General features: G+C 44.9%; 1 long non-coding RNA gene across 1 annotated transcript in view; it reads left to right on the top strand.

Moving 5' to 3' along the window:
• The first annotated feature begins 2,437 nt into the window (after positions 1-2,437).
• The window catches only part of LOC141088369 (uncharacterized), a 51,387-nt gene continuing 39,268 nt past the window's right edge, over positions 2,438-14,556 (top strand). Inside the window, exon 1 of the long non-coding RNA XR_012231931.1 lies at positions 2,438-2,618. This is a non-coding gene — a long non-coding RNA (uncharacterized lncRNA). The remainder of the gene's footprint in view (positions 2,619-14,556) is intronic.

The raw sequence follows: 14,556 nt of genomic DNA, 5'->3' as shown, positions 1-14,556 counted from the left end.
CACGAGCCACATACAGCTCTGAGAGAGGGTCGCGAGCCACATACAGCTCTGAGAGAGGGTCACGAGCCATGTTCCGCTTTGAGAGATGGTTGCGAGCCACATCCGGCTCCCACAGTCCCTCACATTAGTGGCCACCAAAGCCCCTATTATGGGTATAATGACAGCAAAAGCTTTTCCACAGAATCAGTATACCAAGATCCAAGGGTTCTCACAATCTCCCCCTTCAGTATTCTCCCATCAAGCACTCCCACCACACTGTCATATCCAGCTTTAAGCATCAGCATAGAAGAGGGTTCTTCACGGTAAGAGCAGTGAGGCTCTGGAATTCTCTTCCTGAGGAAGTGGTGATGGCCAACTCACTGAATGAATTTAAGAAAGGAATGGATGCTTTTCTGTGAGTAACAGTATAGAAGGTTACGAATAACAGAATATTATAGGTAGATGGTTGACCCAGCTTAGGGGAAGGAATTTTTTTCCTATGGAGAGAATTGGCTTCTACTCTGTGGGTTTTTTGTCTTCCCCAGGATCAACAATGCAGAACAGCTGCACTAAAAATAGGCTGAACTAGATGGACATAAGGTCTTCCTTCAGCCTTCAAAACTATGTATGTTACCTCCTCTGACCGGTAGTATCATCCTGTCTCCAGCACAACATCCTTAAATTATCTCTAAACCCCTAAGACCAGTATATGTGCATCTAGATCTGCTCTTCTGTGCTGGACTACTCACAAAATTCACCATTTTGAGATGCGCTCTTCATAGCTGCTAAACCTGAAGCTCATGCATCAAGCTAGCAGACAGCTGCGAGCCACAAGTCATAAGATCGCGAGACACATGAGGCTCCCGAGCTACCGGTTGGGGATCCCTGCATTAGAGGGTTCTGGGAAATTAAAAATAGTAACCATAGAATTCCCACGGTAAGAAAAAAAGGCAGTGATTTCTGTCTGGTATTGTGTCATGGCTCTGTCCTCTCTGCTTTCAATCAAGGTAATGGTTATTTTAATTGAATGAAATGATTATCAAAGAAGAAACATGGTTCATAGTAGTGACATATATAAAATAATTTACCACCTGCTTAACTCTTACGTTTCCTTATAGGTAACTAGAAAAAAAAGAGATTTGTAAAAAAAAAAAAAAGCTCCTTAGGACAATGTATACGAAATACTGTACATAAAAAAGCCAAGTGTCGATTGACTAGCTACTGTGCATCGTTGATTGCTGGAATTTTGGTACACATGCCTCTAACCTGACTCAGTTTTTGTGTTGCCATAAGAAAATCAGTCCCAGCGGCAAAAGCTCATCTCCCATTAGGGATTCTTGGTTTTGTGTAAACATAGAGAAAAAAGGACCTGTCACCATTTCTTACAAAAGGCACAGACGCATGATGGTTACATTCCACAGTTTGAGAACATGTTCCAAGTAAAAAGGTTATGACTACGGTAATCTGAATGTTGCCGAGTAGAAATTACTGAATATGTTTGGAACCGATCTTCAAACATAAATTCTACACAAATACGGTAGCAATATGGCACGAATATGGCAAATTCATATTCGACGATCGATTCCGAACATATTCGCTCAACTCTACTCTTAACCCTATCCATTCGGCTACTAGTAGTATCATCAAAGAAAGGGTTCCCTCCTAACCAGGACCCTACTCTACAACTAAAACACAGAGTACCCAATATATCTCACAACACCGCTTAACAGCACCCTTCTATTTAAGGGGTTGAGCACTTTTAGGAACAAGATTTTTTTTAACTTAAATGCATGTAATTTGAGGCTAAAATATAATTTTTGCAGTTGGATCTCATTAAATATTTAGTGCCGTTCACTTTTACAGGCTCTTTTTTTCCCAGCACATTCACCTTTGGTGTGGTCTGTGCTGAGAGGAGCTCAGAAAAAGACACAGAAGAGTTACAAACTCCCCATCAGATGAGAAAATACGAAACATTCATGGTAAACATTACTAAAGTAACAAAGCACATGCTACGAAAAACATTTTGGTTAGCATATCAGTCCACATATGGATTGATCCGAGGCACATCCCACAAATCCCTCAATCTTTAATGGATTTCCCATTCCATTTTATGGATTTTCCATTCCATTTTCAATCTTTAATGGATTCGTCATCAAACAAGCTAGACCACTGGCGGATACAGTCAGGAGAGGGCCCCTGTGAAAGAACAATATATGACCCACTAACTCATCAGAATGCACAATGTCCCCTGTTTTAGAAGTAGTGGTGGTCCCTCTTGCCACCTGGCCTCGGGTGCATAAGTTGCACCAATGATATGTCTAACCTTGAGTTAGACTGATGCCATTTTGGCTGAGGCTCAGTCAATGGAGCCATGTGAGAGTACCACCTCTTTATTTGGCCTCAGATGTAGACTTTTTCTTTTCTTAAACACACCACTCATTCAAATTTTCTCAGTTTTTTTTATCCAGCTTCAAGTCTTGCTCTCACCTGCTTTATTAAAGCAAACTCAGCCACAAGATTCTTGGCACCGCTCCATCCATTTGGTACGTTGTAACGCGACAGAACCATGAGGTTTAATGAAGGCAACAAGGATTTGACGTTGACCAACCACTGATGGAAATGGCCACAAACAAATGGAGGTAATTCGGAATAATGTGCAAATTGAAATTTTTTTACTTACAAGGCACAGAAGTTCAATGCCCACTATACAAAGCAAAAGTATAATACTCAATCTGTATGGTGGCTTTTCAGTCCCCGTTAGGACTAAGGCCACATCCTACAATCTAAAGGAAGACCATCTAGATCTCTAAGTCATAAAGTGCCGGAATGGAGTCGTATACAATAGTTTCATCTTTGGCGCAGTGATCCACACTGGTCAATCTGCCTTTAGTGAAATATATAACCAATAATATTCACATTTAGGTGGATCTAAGTCTTCAGTGGGAAGTACAAGCAAACCCTCTGTCTAACATATCTTTCTTGCAGTACGAGGCTTCTCAAGGACTGTCCAGCAGCAGCTGAAAGATGTGATCTCCATCTTGGTATTTAGTGCACAGGAATGCCATGAGACAATTTTATCTTATATTTAGCATGTAATTATATGGAGGTGTAACATGACATTATAAATGCAGGCTATTTATTTTTAGTTACGGTCACTCCCACAATAAAATTGACCTCAACTGACTTAGATCTTCTGCGGGTGTGCCATAATAATATCTTATATATGGGATTTAAAATTAGACTTGTAAGGTGTTTGTAAAAGCACAGAAGATTCAGTCCTATTTTATAATCTCCTCACCTGTCTGGGACCTGTTATACAGAAGTCAGAGTTGCATATAATTTTTTTTTACATTTGCAATCAAATGTAAAGAAAGATGATGAAAAGGTGATAAAATATTTATCAAGCATAATAAATATTGATCATGCATCTCTTCAATTCTTTGTCATACATTTAGTACACATATGTTGCTACAATTAAACTTTCTCTTTTCGAAAACTTCGTCACTCATGAGAAAATCTCAAATATCCTCCAGTCCTCATTGACGTGCACGCTTGGATCAACAGTGTTTATTTCCAAAGATTGATGGACATAAAGGATGCTATACACATCAGATAAAAATTGGCCAAACCCGATGATTTCGGCAAAACCAGAAGAACATCTGGAGCGCCCTGGCCAGGGCTGTGGGGTACTCGGCACCGGGCCCGTTGATCTCAATGGAAGTTGTCACGGGAGCTGTGACCCGGTCCGTGGCCCTGGGGCTCCATTGCAAAAAGGGGTGAAAGAACAATGAAATAGAATTGATGAATAGTTCGTGACGCCACCTGTGGTGTTTGGCAAGGGAGATGTTAAGCCGACGCTGCATGCAGATCCTCTGGGACTGGTGGTGTGTTGCAGCCAAGATGGTGAAGCTCCCCAGAGGTGGAGCTGTAGTCCCAGGGCAATGTAGATGTGGGGGGGTAGCTGAGGGGCGCAGGCAGTGTAGTAGCTGGTACTCGGATGTAGCAGTGCTGGGTGTCTAGGCGCAAGAATCAATGGAGGACACCAGGCCTTGTAGTTCCAAAGCTTTACTCACAGTCTGTAGTACACACAGGTGCCTGCCTCCGTACTGTGTCCTCCGGGTCAGAGACTCAATTAACCTCCAGGCCAGATGGAATGCTCCCTTCTAATGCTCCGCCAACATGTACCTTTCTGAACATCTCCTCTTATAGCGCCTTTAAGTGTGAAGATCTCCTAGTACTGAGTTACACTGGAGTTCCTCCTGACAGATGTTCCCAAGAACTCTACTTGTACGGCAGACAGCTGTAGCCTGCTTCGGGGACTCCTTACTCCTGAATCCCGGCTCACTATCAATGTTGCTGTTGTGCCCCCAAGTCTTAAATGGGAGTAGTGCATTTACAGCCCACCGGTGTCTGCTGCAGAACCATTAGTGTCCATACAACCTCGGGGACCGGGCCCCGGCCTTGCGCTTAGAACTTCTAGGCAGGGTTCTCTCCTAACCCACGTCCTCTGTTCCCTTTTACTCCTTCGTTCCGTACTAATCTCTCCTTCTTTTGGAAGATCAGGTTTCAGTTCAATGTCTTTCTCCTTCTTTCCTTTCCTGTGCCAGTGGTCCCAGGTCACTGAGGTCTGCTGCAGCACCTCCTTCCTCCATCCCTCTTTCAGGGATCTTCTTCTCTCACTCCTCTCTGAGTGACTTCCTCTCACTCACTGACTGACTGACCTCACATCCTACACCTTCCCGCTCTTTTATGTATTCTAAACTCCACCCGCCTCCCAGCACGTTTCGTGTTCCAAGCAGGGAGCCACCAAAGGTGCTCTGCTACACTCCAAGCAGGGAGCCGCAATGTGGCTTTGCTGAACTACTGTGTTGTGTGGGATGCGAGTGTTGGAGCATGGTCAGGAGCCTCCAACTTACCTGGATGGTGGGGCACCACACCTCAGGAGGACGTGCAGTACCTCTGTGGCGACCAAGCCTCAGGGGTGCCACACATCTAATCTGTATTGGGGCCTCAAAACTGTGCTCTAACACATGAGGTCTGTGGGAAAACGGATTGGGCATGTTTAACTTCAGTAATTAATCCTTTAGTTCATAGAGCAAATAAGCTTCCCCCAGAAGTGTATGACACCATTTTATTCCTTTTCCCTAATTAAAAACACATACAAGCGAGGCCAAACTGAGAAAATGAGTTACCTAAGGTGGATAAGGGTAATTTCACACAGCGTCGCTGGCGTAACTGCATCATTTTTGAAGCAGCAGATGTTCCAGGAGAGCGAGGGTGGTGTATTCCTGAAACATCTTTTTTTGTCTTTTGTGTCAATTTGAGGCCTCCCCTACTTTCTCTGAATCACATTCCCAGCTGCAGTATTGCCTCTCTGCCACTGTCCCCATTCTTCGTTGACAGGCTGTAGGAGTCACTGGGCTCAAACATGATGCTGATGTAGACAGCATGAGCTGCATCGATCACGTCTGCTGTAGTTAATACGTTCCCACTGCAGCCCATCAACAATGACCGAGAGCAGCAGTTGTGAGTAATGTTGACCGAGCAGTGAAATGCTCCAGTGCTAGGTACTCGATTCAAGCATGTTGGACGTCCGGACGTGCTCAACTGCAGTAGCGAGCACAATGTAAGTGAATGGCAAACGCAAGCATTTTCCCAGATGAAACTCTCTCTCTCACATCTCTGTGCCCGTCTCAGATAATGCACTTAAGGGGATCTAAGCTCTCGAGAACAACGCGATACTCGGCATTGCTCACTACTCTATCGAGCACCATGCGATACTCGGCATTTCTCACTACTCGATAGAGCACTACGCGATACTCGGCATTGCTCACTACTCGATAGAGCACCACGCGATACTCGGCATTGCTCGTTACTCGATCGAGCACCAAACGATACTCGGCATTGCTCACTACTCTATCGAGCACCAAGCGATACTCGGCATTGCTCACTACTCGATAGAGCACCACGCGATACTCGGCATTGCTCGTTACTCGATCGAGCACCACGCGATACTCGGCATTGCTCGTTACTCGATCGAGCACCACGCGATACTCGGCATTGCTCGCTACTCGGTCGAGCACCATGTGATACCCGGTATTGCTCGCTACTCAATCGAGCACCACACAATACTCAGCATTGCCCGCTACTTGATAGAACACCACGCGATACTCGGCTTTGCTCGCTACTCGATCGAGCACCAAGCGATACTCGGCATTGTTCACTACTCTATCGAGCACCAAGCGATACTCGGCATTGCTCGCTACTCGATAGAGCACCACGCGATACTCGGCATTGCTCGCTACTCGATAGAGCACCACGCGATACTCGGCATTGCTCGTTACTCGATCGAGCACCACGCGATACTCGGTATTGCTCGCTACTCGATCGAGCACCATGTGATACCCGGTATTGCTCGCTACTCAATCGAGCACCACACAATACTCAGCATTGCTCGCTACTTGATAGAACACCACACGATACTCGGCTTTGCTCGCTACTCTATTGAGCACCAAGCGATACTCGGCATTGCTCACTACTCTATCGAGCACCAAGCGATACTCGGCATTGCTCTCTACTCGATAGAGCACCACGCGATACTCGGCATTGCTCGTTACTCGATCGAGCACCACGCGATACTCGGCATTGCTCGCTACTCGATCGAGCACCATGTGATACCCGGTATTGCTCGCTACTCAATTGAGCACCACACAATACTCAGCATTGCTCGCTACTTGATAGAACACCACGCGATACTCGGCTTTGCTCGCTACTCTATTGAGCACCAAGCGATACTCGGCATTGCTCACTACTCGATAGAGCACCACGCGATACTCGGCATTGCGATCGAGCACCACTCAATACTCGGCATTGCTCGCTACTTAATTGAGCACCATATGATACTCGGCATTGCTCACTACTTGATAGAACACCACGCGATACTCGGCATTGCTCGCTACTCAATCCAGCGCCACGATGCTCAATAGGGTATCGAAAAGTGCAGAGTTGCAAGGCATCAATGGACCAGCAGAGAATGAGAAATTCTGTACTATTATTTCTCCCTAGAAGAAGCTGATGGGCTGGAAAAAAAACAAAAATTTAATTTTCATTAGATCAAAATGCAACAAAGCATACAGGTAGTTCTGTTGAAATATCAACAAGAGAGATTGAAATACAACATGAAACTTGATAAAAATAAAATAGATAGATAAAAAAAAATCAAAACAAACACAAAGCATGTAAAGGAATAGTTTAATAACACAAAATACAGATAAATAAAATCAATAGGTCTATAGTGAAATAAAAGAATGAATATCTGATAACATTCCAGTTGCTGAATTCTCGTAAACTCTACTTATTATTTATTTTTCAGACGATATTCACAACCACACAAGACTTGAGCGTTTGATGAAAAAAACAAAAAACAAAATGAGTGGGAGAAACACTTTTCTTAATAGAAATTTTAAAAATATACTATTTACAGCTAGAGGATCCTGGCACAAATTGCCACAACACAACCCTCCTCTACGCGCCAGAAATGACCGAACTGCATTCAGCATCGGACTGGAGCACCTTGGGCCCACCAGAGAAAATCATTCTTGGGGCCCACTATGTAGCTACATAGAAATAAATACAAGACAACCAATTGTGTGGTAAAACACACTAATATCAGGGTATAATATAAGGTAGTACACATCTTAATTATGTAGCAGGGGTTGGGGTAGCCCCCCTTAGAATATAAAGTAGTCCCCTCATAGAATATAACGTAGCCCCCTCATAGAATATAATGTAGCCTCCATCATGGAATATAATGCAACCCCCCTCATATAATGTAATGTAGCCCCCTACATAGAATATAATGCAGCCCCCCTCATAGGGTATAATGCAGCAACCAAAAAATATCATGCAACCCCCTCAAAAGGTATAATGCAGCCCCCCCATATAATATAATGTAGCACCTTCATATGGTATAATGCATCCCCCTCATATAATATAATGCAGCCCCTCCACAGAATATAATTTAGCCACCTCATATTTTAATGCAACCTCCTCATAAGGCAGCCCCCTCATAGAATATACTGTAGCCCCCTCATAGGGCATAATGCAGCCCCCCTCATATAGTATGATGTAGCCCCTGAGAGAATAATGCAGCGCCCACAGAGAATATAATGCAGCCCCCACAGAATATAATGTAGCCCCCTCATAAAGTATAACACAGGCCCCTCATAGGGTATAATGCAGCCTCCTTCATAGGGTATAACGCACTCCCCCCTCCACCACTGTTCTCCCCCTCCACCCCTATCATTGTCCTCATCACCACCTCCATTATTGCCTCCTCCCCCACCATCATTGTCCTTTCCACCACTGCCATCATTGTCCTTTCCACCACAAACATCATTGCTTTGTCCCCCACCACCCCCATCATTGCCCATTCCACCACCTCCATCATTGCCTCCTCCCTCACCACCATTGTCCTTTCCACATCAACCATCATTACTGACTCCAACACCACCCCCATCATTGCCCATTCCAACACCTCCATAATTGCTTCCCCCCACCACCACCACCATAATTGTCCTTTCCACCACAACTGTTAGTATCTGTTCAGTTTGTGACTATCCGCCATTTTCTTGTACTGTTCTGGCTGCTGGTGCTGGGTTTGTCTTGGGTCAGGTGATTGTATCACCCTTTATTAACCTGCACCTGTCTCCCATTCCTTGCTGGACAGCAGTGTTAATCCTCTTGAGTTCTGGCTTGGAGCTTTGCTTTGCCTTCTGTGTGTTTTTTAGTGCAGCGCTGGTACCTCCGGTTCTGCAAGTCTTAGTTTCTGTTTTCAGTTTGTTTCTGCAGCCTTCTCTTTGTTTTCTATTAGGAGGTGACCCGTTTTTGTACCTAGTCCTTAGATCTTTCAGGGACCCCCTTCCCCCTATCTATAGGTCTTCGCTTGAGATTAACCTAGGATCGTCAGGGGGTTCTATTCGCAGGGAATGGGTCGCCCACTCCATCGTAGGGTATCAGCCTAGTCTCAGTGCAGGGTCAGTTTTCCCCCTCCTACCCTAGTCCTGTGCTGCAGTACCATACCAGTTTGTCCAGACTGAGAAAGTATAAAAAAAACCCTCCCGGATTTCTGCAAAATGAACAGCGTTCAGGATCTCGCTCAAAGCCTGCAAAGGTTAACGTTGGAAGTTGCCAGCTTACATCAGCATGAGTAATTGCCCAGGGGTCCGCCCTGAAGAGCCTAAGGTGGGTTTTCCTGAATGTTTTTCTGGTAAACGGCAGGAATTTTTTTTCGTTTAAAAATGCATGTTTACTTTATTTTCGGCTTAGACCCAGGTCTTCAGGGGCTGAATTACAGCTTGCGGGGATTGTTATGTCCTTATTGCGAGGTGAGCCGCAAGTTTGGGCATTCTCATTGCGTCCAGATGACCTTTGTTTGGTGTTACCGTAGTAGAAGCGTTTTTTTCTGCTATGGGGATAATATATGATGATCCGGATCGGGTCGCTACAGCCAAGGCTAACCTCAGACGGCTGACGCAGGGTTCTGGTGATGCTGAGGGATATTGTACTCAGTTCAGACGATGGTCTGCAGAAGTCAGCTGGAATGAAAGTCAATTTTTAGCAGGTTTGAATGACAGGGTTAAAGATTTACTCATTGCATACCCTGCACCTGCTACACTTGAGGCTACCATGCAGTTAGCTATCAGGGTGGATAGAAGATTGAGAGACAGACAGAATGAGGAGAAGGCTTCAATTTTGCTGGGTCCTGTCTCTCAAGAGACCCCCGTGGACTATGGGGAACCAATGCAACTTGGGGCTCTGTCCTCTCGTTCCCAGGAAAGGGAGGGAAGGTTCTCTGAGGGGCTATGCCTTTATTGTGGTAAGACTGGCCATTTTATGAAGCAATGTGAAAGTCGCATAAATCAGGAAGAGAAAAAAAAAGTGTCAGAGTAAACCTCCCATTCGTATTGCATTTTTTAGGTCCGCAGGAGTTTCTTTTTCAGGTAGTTCTATCTGTCATGGTCATACTATTGATTTTCAAGTGATTGTGGACTGTGGGTCTGCACTGAATTTTATCGATCAACAGTTTCTTGATAAGATTGAGTCCATACCTTTGTCATCCCCTTTTCTTGTAGTGGCGATTGATAACACTCCTCTAGAACATGGGTGCGTTTCTCGAAAAGTCACCGGGATTCCACTCACTGTGAATATGGAGCACCAGGAGTCTTTAGGTTTGTACTTGATAAATTGCCTTTTCCAGTCGTCCTGGGGTTACCCTGGTTAAAAGTGCACAATCCTGTACTGGACTGGTCATCAAATACTATAAGATCCTGGGGTCAGGGGTGTTATGGGAAATGTTGTGATGTACACATTGCTGCTGTTGTGAAAAATGAGCTACCTGAACCCATTCAGGAATTCTGGAAAGTATTTTCTGAAGTTGAGTCACAAGCTCTACCACCGCATAGAGATTACGATTGCGCTATTGAGTTCGTCCCAGGTGCTACTCTCCCTAAGAGTCGTTTATTTAATCTGACAATCCTCGAGAGGGAGGCCTTAAAGGAATACCTGCAGACTAGTCTTGCTGCAGGTCATATAAGACCCTCCAAGTCCCCTGTGGCGGTGAGATTCTTTTTTGTAAAAAAAAAAAGATGGGGGTCTTAGGCTGTGTCTGGATTTCAGTGAGATTAATAAGATCACTGTGCGCAATCCTTACCCCTTGCCGCTAATTCCGGATTTGTTTAACCAATTAGTTGGAGCCAAGTGGTTCTCTAAGATTGATCTCCGTGGGGCATATAATTTGCTGCGGATTAAAGAAGGCGATGAGTGGAAGGCAGTCTTTAATACCCCAGAAGGTCATTCTGAGTGTCTAGTAATGCCTTTCGGCCTTACAAATGCTCCGGCGTTCTTTCAAAATTTCATTAACGACATTCTGAGGCCATTGATCGGTAGGAGTGTTATTATTTATTTGGATGATATTTTGATCTACTCGCCCACCTGGAGTCGCATTGGCAGAGAGTCCGCGAGGTTCTGCAGATTTTGAGAGAAAACACACTCTTTGCTAACCTGGAGAAATGTGAGTTTGCGGTACAGAAAATTAGCTTTTTGGGGCACATTGTTTCCAGTGATGGGTTTGAGATGGACCCGGTGAAGGTTCAGATGGTATTGGAGTGGCCTAGACCTGAATGCTTGAAGTCAATTCAGAGATTCATGGGGTTTGCTAATTATTACAGAAAGTTCATAAAGAATTTTTCTGTTATCGCCAAACCCCTTACTAATCTGACTAAGAAGGGTTCCAGTATTGTCCAATGGTCCCCTGAGGCTGTTAAGGCCTTTGAGCATCTCAAGGAGTTTAGCTCTGCGCCTGTTTTGATCCAAACAGATGAGACTAAGTCCTTTCTGGTAGAGGTGGATGCCTCATCAGTAGTAGTAGGGGCTTTTCTGTCACAGGAGGGAGAGGATGGGGTACATCCCTGTGCGTTCTTTTCTAAGAAATTTTGGAGGCGGAGCTCAACTACGATGTTGGGAACCGAGAATTGCTGGCAATTAAGCTTGCGTTTGAGCATTGGCGACATTTTTTGGAGGGCGCTAGACATCCTATACAAGTCTTTACTGATCGTAAAAATCTGATCTATCTGGATGCTGCTAAATGTTTGAATGCTCGTCAAGCTAGGTGGGCATTGTTTTTTGCCCGGTTCCATTTCTCTGTGAGATATATCCCTGGGACAAAGAATGTTAAAGCTGATGCTTTGTCTCAAAGTTTCTCTCCAGCAGTTAATACTGAAAAGGAGGAATCTATTCTGCAGAAATGGGTGGTGGTGGCAGCATTAGGTTCTGAGTTGGAAAATAGCATTCTTAAAACCCAGGATGCGGCACCAACTAACACTCCATATGGGAAATTATTTGTGCCTAAAGCCCTGAGGAGAGCTTTATTGAATGTCATGAGTCTCGTTTGGCGGGTTATCCAGGGATTGCCGAGACTAGAAAGTCGATCGGTCGGAGTTTCTGGTGGCCGGGTTGGCTAAGAGAAATCGTCAAGTGGGTGCGTCAGTGTACCGTGTGCACCAGGTCTAAGGCTTCTCATGCTCCAGCGGCAGGGTTGCTGTGACTGTTAGAGGTTCCTAGTTCCCCATGGACGCATCTTGCAATGGATTTTATCACCGACCTGCCGGTCTCTGAGGGTTTTTCTGTCACCTGGGTTGTAGTGGACTGGTTTAGGAAGATGCGTTATCTGGTCCCGTTCAATAAATTACCCTGCGCTAAGACACTTGCCAGGGCATTTGTGAAAGAGATTGTCAGACTCCATGGTGTTCCCACGGACATTGTCTCCGATAGGGGACCACAGTTTGTGGCTCGATTTTGGTGTGCCTTTTGTGACAGACTTAAGGTTAATTTGTCATTTTCGTCAGGTTATCATCCGGAGTCCAATGGACAGACCGAGAGGAAGAACCATGACATTGAGCAGTTTTTGAGATGTTTTGTAGCAGACAATCAGGAGATGTGGTCGGAATAACTACCATTAGCTGAGTTTGCTCTCAATAATCATATGTCTTCTTCGGCTGGGTGTTCTCCTTTTTTTTGTTGCACTGGAAAGCATCCATCTTTTGGTCCTTTTTCTAGGATTGGGGCGGCGGTGCCTGAGGAGGAGAGTTTTCTGGAAATTTGGAAAGGGTTTGGACAACTGTGCGCCATAATCTGAATCAGGCTAATAGGAGGTCTAAGAAATATTTTGACAAGAGAAGAAGGGAGGCGAGGTTTGTTTTTAGGGACATGGTTTGATTGTCCTCTAGGAATCTGCATTTAACCCCTTAACCCCCAAGGGTGGTTTGCACATTCATGACCGGGCCAATTTTTACAATTCTGACCACTGTCCCTTTATGAGGTAATATCTCTGAAACGCTTCCATGGATCCCGGTGATTCTGACATTGTTTTCTTGTGACATATTGTACTTCATGTTAGTGGTAAAATTTCATTCAAACAACTTGCGTTTATTTGTGAAAAAAATGGAAATTTGGCAAAAAAATTTAAAATTTTGCAATTTTCCAACTTTGAATTTTTATGCCCTTAAATCACAGAGATACGGCACACAAAAAACTTAATAAGTAACATTTCCCACATGTTTACTTTACATCAGCACAATTTTGGAACCAAAATTTTTTTTACTTAGGAAGTTATAAGGGTTAAAAGTTGATCAGCGATTTCTCATTTTAGCAACACCATTTTATTTTTTTGGACCACATCACATTTGAAGCCACTTTGAGGGGTCTATATGATAGAAAATACCCAAAAGTGACACCATTCTAAAAACTGCACCCCTTAAAGGGGATCTGTCACCATTTTTATACCCTATTAGCTGCCGGCATAGACATCGAGGGCTTATCTACAGCATTACAGAATTCCCCCGATGTAACCTGAAAGAGGAAAAACACGTTATATTATACTCACCGAGGTGGGCGGTCCGGTCCGATGGGTGTTGCGGTTCGGTCCGGCGCCTCCCTTCTTCATGCGATGACGTCCTCTTCTCCCGACCTGAAATGGCTCCTGTTGAGGGCAGAGCAGAATTCTGCAGTGCGCAGGCGCCAGACCTCTCCCGACGCCTGCGCACTGCAGGACTCTGCTCTGCCCTCAACAGGGCAGAGCAGTGCGCCTGCGCCGGAGCCATTACAGGACGGGAGAAGAGGACGTCATTGCATGAAGAAGGGAGGCGTCGGACCGGACCGCAACACCCATCGGACCGGACCGCCCACCTCGGTGAGTATAATATAACGTGTTTTTCTTTTCTTTCAGGTTACATCAGAGGCTTATCTACAGCATTACAGAATGCTGTAGGTAAGCCCCCGATGTCTATGCCAGCAGCTGCAAAGCCAAAAAAAGGGTGACCGATTCCCTTTAAGGTGCTCAAAACTACATTCAAGAAGTTTATGAGTACGCTGATACCCCACATGTGGGGCTAAACCACTATTTGGGCGCAGCGCTCGGAAGGGAAGCAGCGCCATTTGACGTTTTTGGCTGGTATTGAGATCGGACACCATGTCGCGTTTAGAAACCCCCTGATGTACCAAAACAGTGAAAACCCCCAACAAATGACACCATTTTGGAAACTATACCCCCCAAGGAACTTATCTAGATGTGTGGTGAGCACTTTGAACCCCCCCCCCGTGCTTCATAGAAGTTTATAACGCTCGGGCTGAAAATAAAAAAATCAAATTTTTTCCACAAACATGATATTTTAGTCACCAATTTTTTTATTTTCCCAAGGGTACCAGGAGAAATTGGACCCCAAAGGTTGATATCCAATTTGTCCTGAGTACGCTGATACCCCATATGTGGGAGAAAACTACTGTATGGGCACACGTCAGAGCTCGGAAGGGAAGTAGTGACGTTTTCGAATGCAGACTTTGATGGAATGATCTGCGGGTGTCATGTTGCTTTTGGAGAGCCCCTGATGTACCTAAACAGTGGAAACCCCCCACAAGTGACCCCATTTTGGGAACTCGACCCCTTAAGGAACTTATCTAGATGTATGGTGAGCACTTTGAACCCCCCAGTGCTTCACAGAAGTTTATAACGACCGGGCGTGA

Source organism: Dendrobates tinctorius, unplaced genomic scaffold (assembly GCF_039654945.1).
Source record: "Dendrobates tinctorius isolate UK_male_01 unplaced genomic scaffold, ASM3965494v1 ptg000038l, whole genome shotgun sequence".
In the NCBI taxonomy this organism is placed as follows: Eukaryota; Metazoa; Chordata; class Amphibia; order Anura; family Dendrobatidae; genus Dendrobates; species Dendrobates tinctorius.
This window is presented reverse-complemented; position numbering and strand designations above follow the sequence as displayed.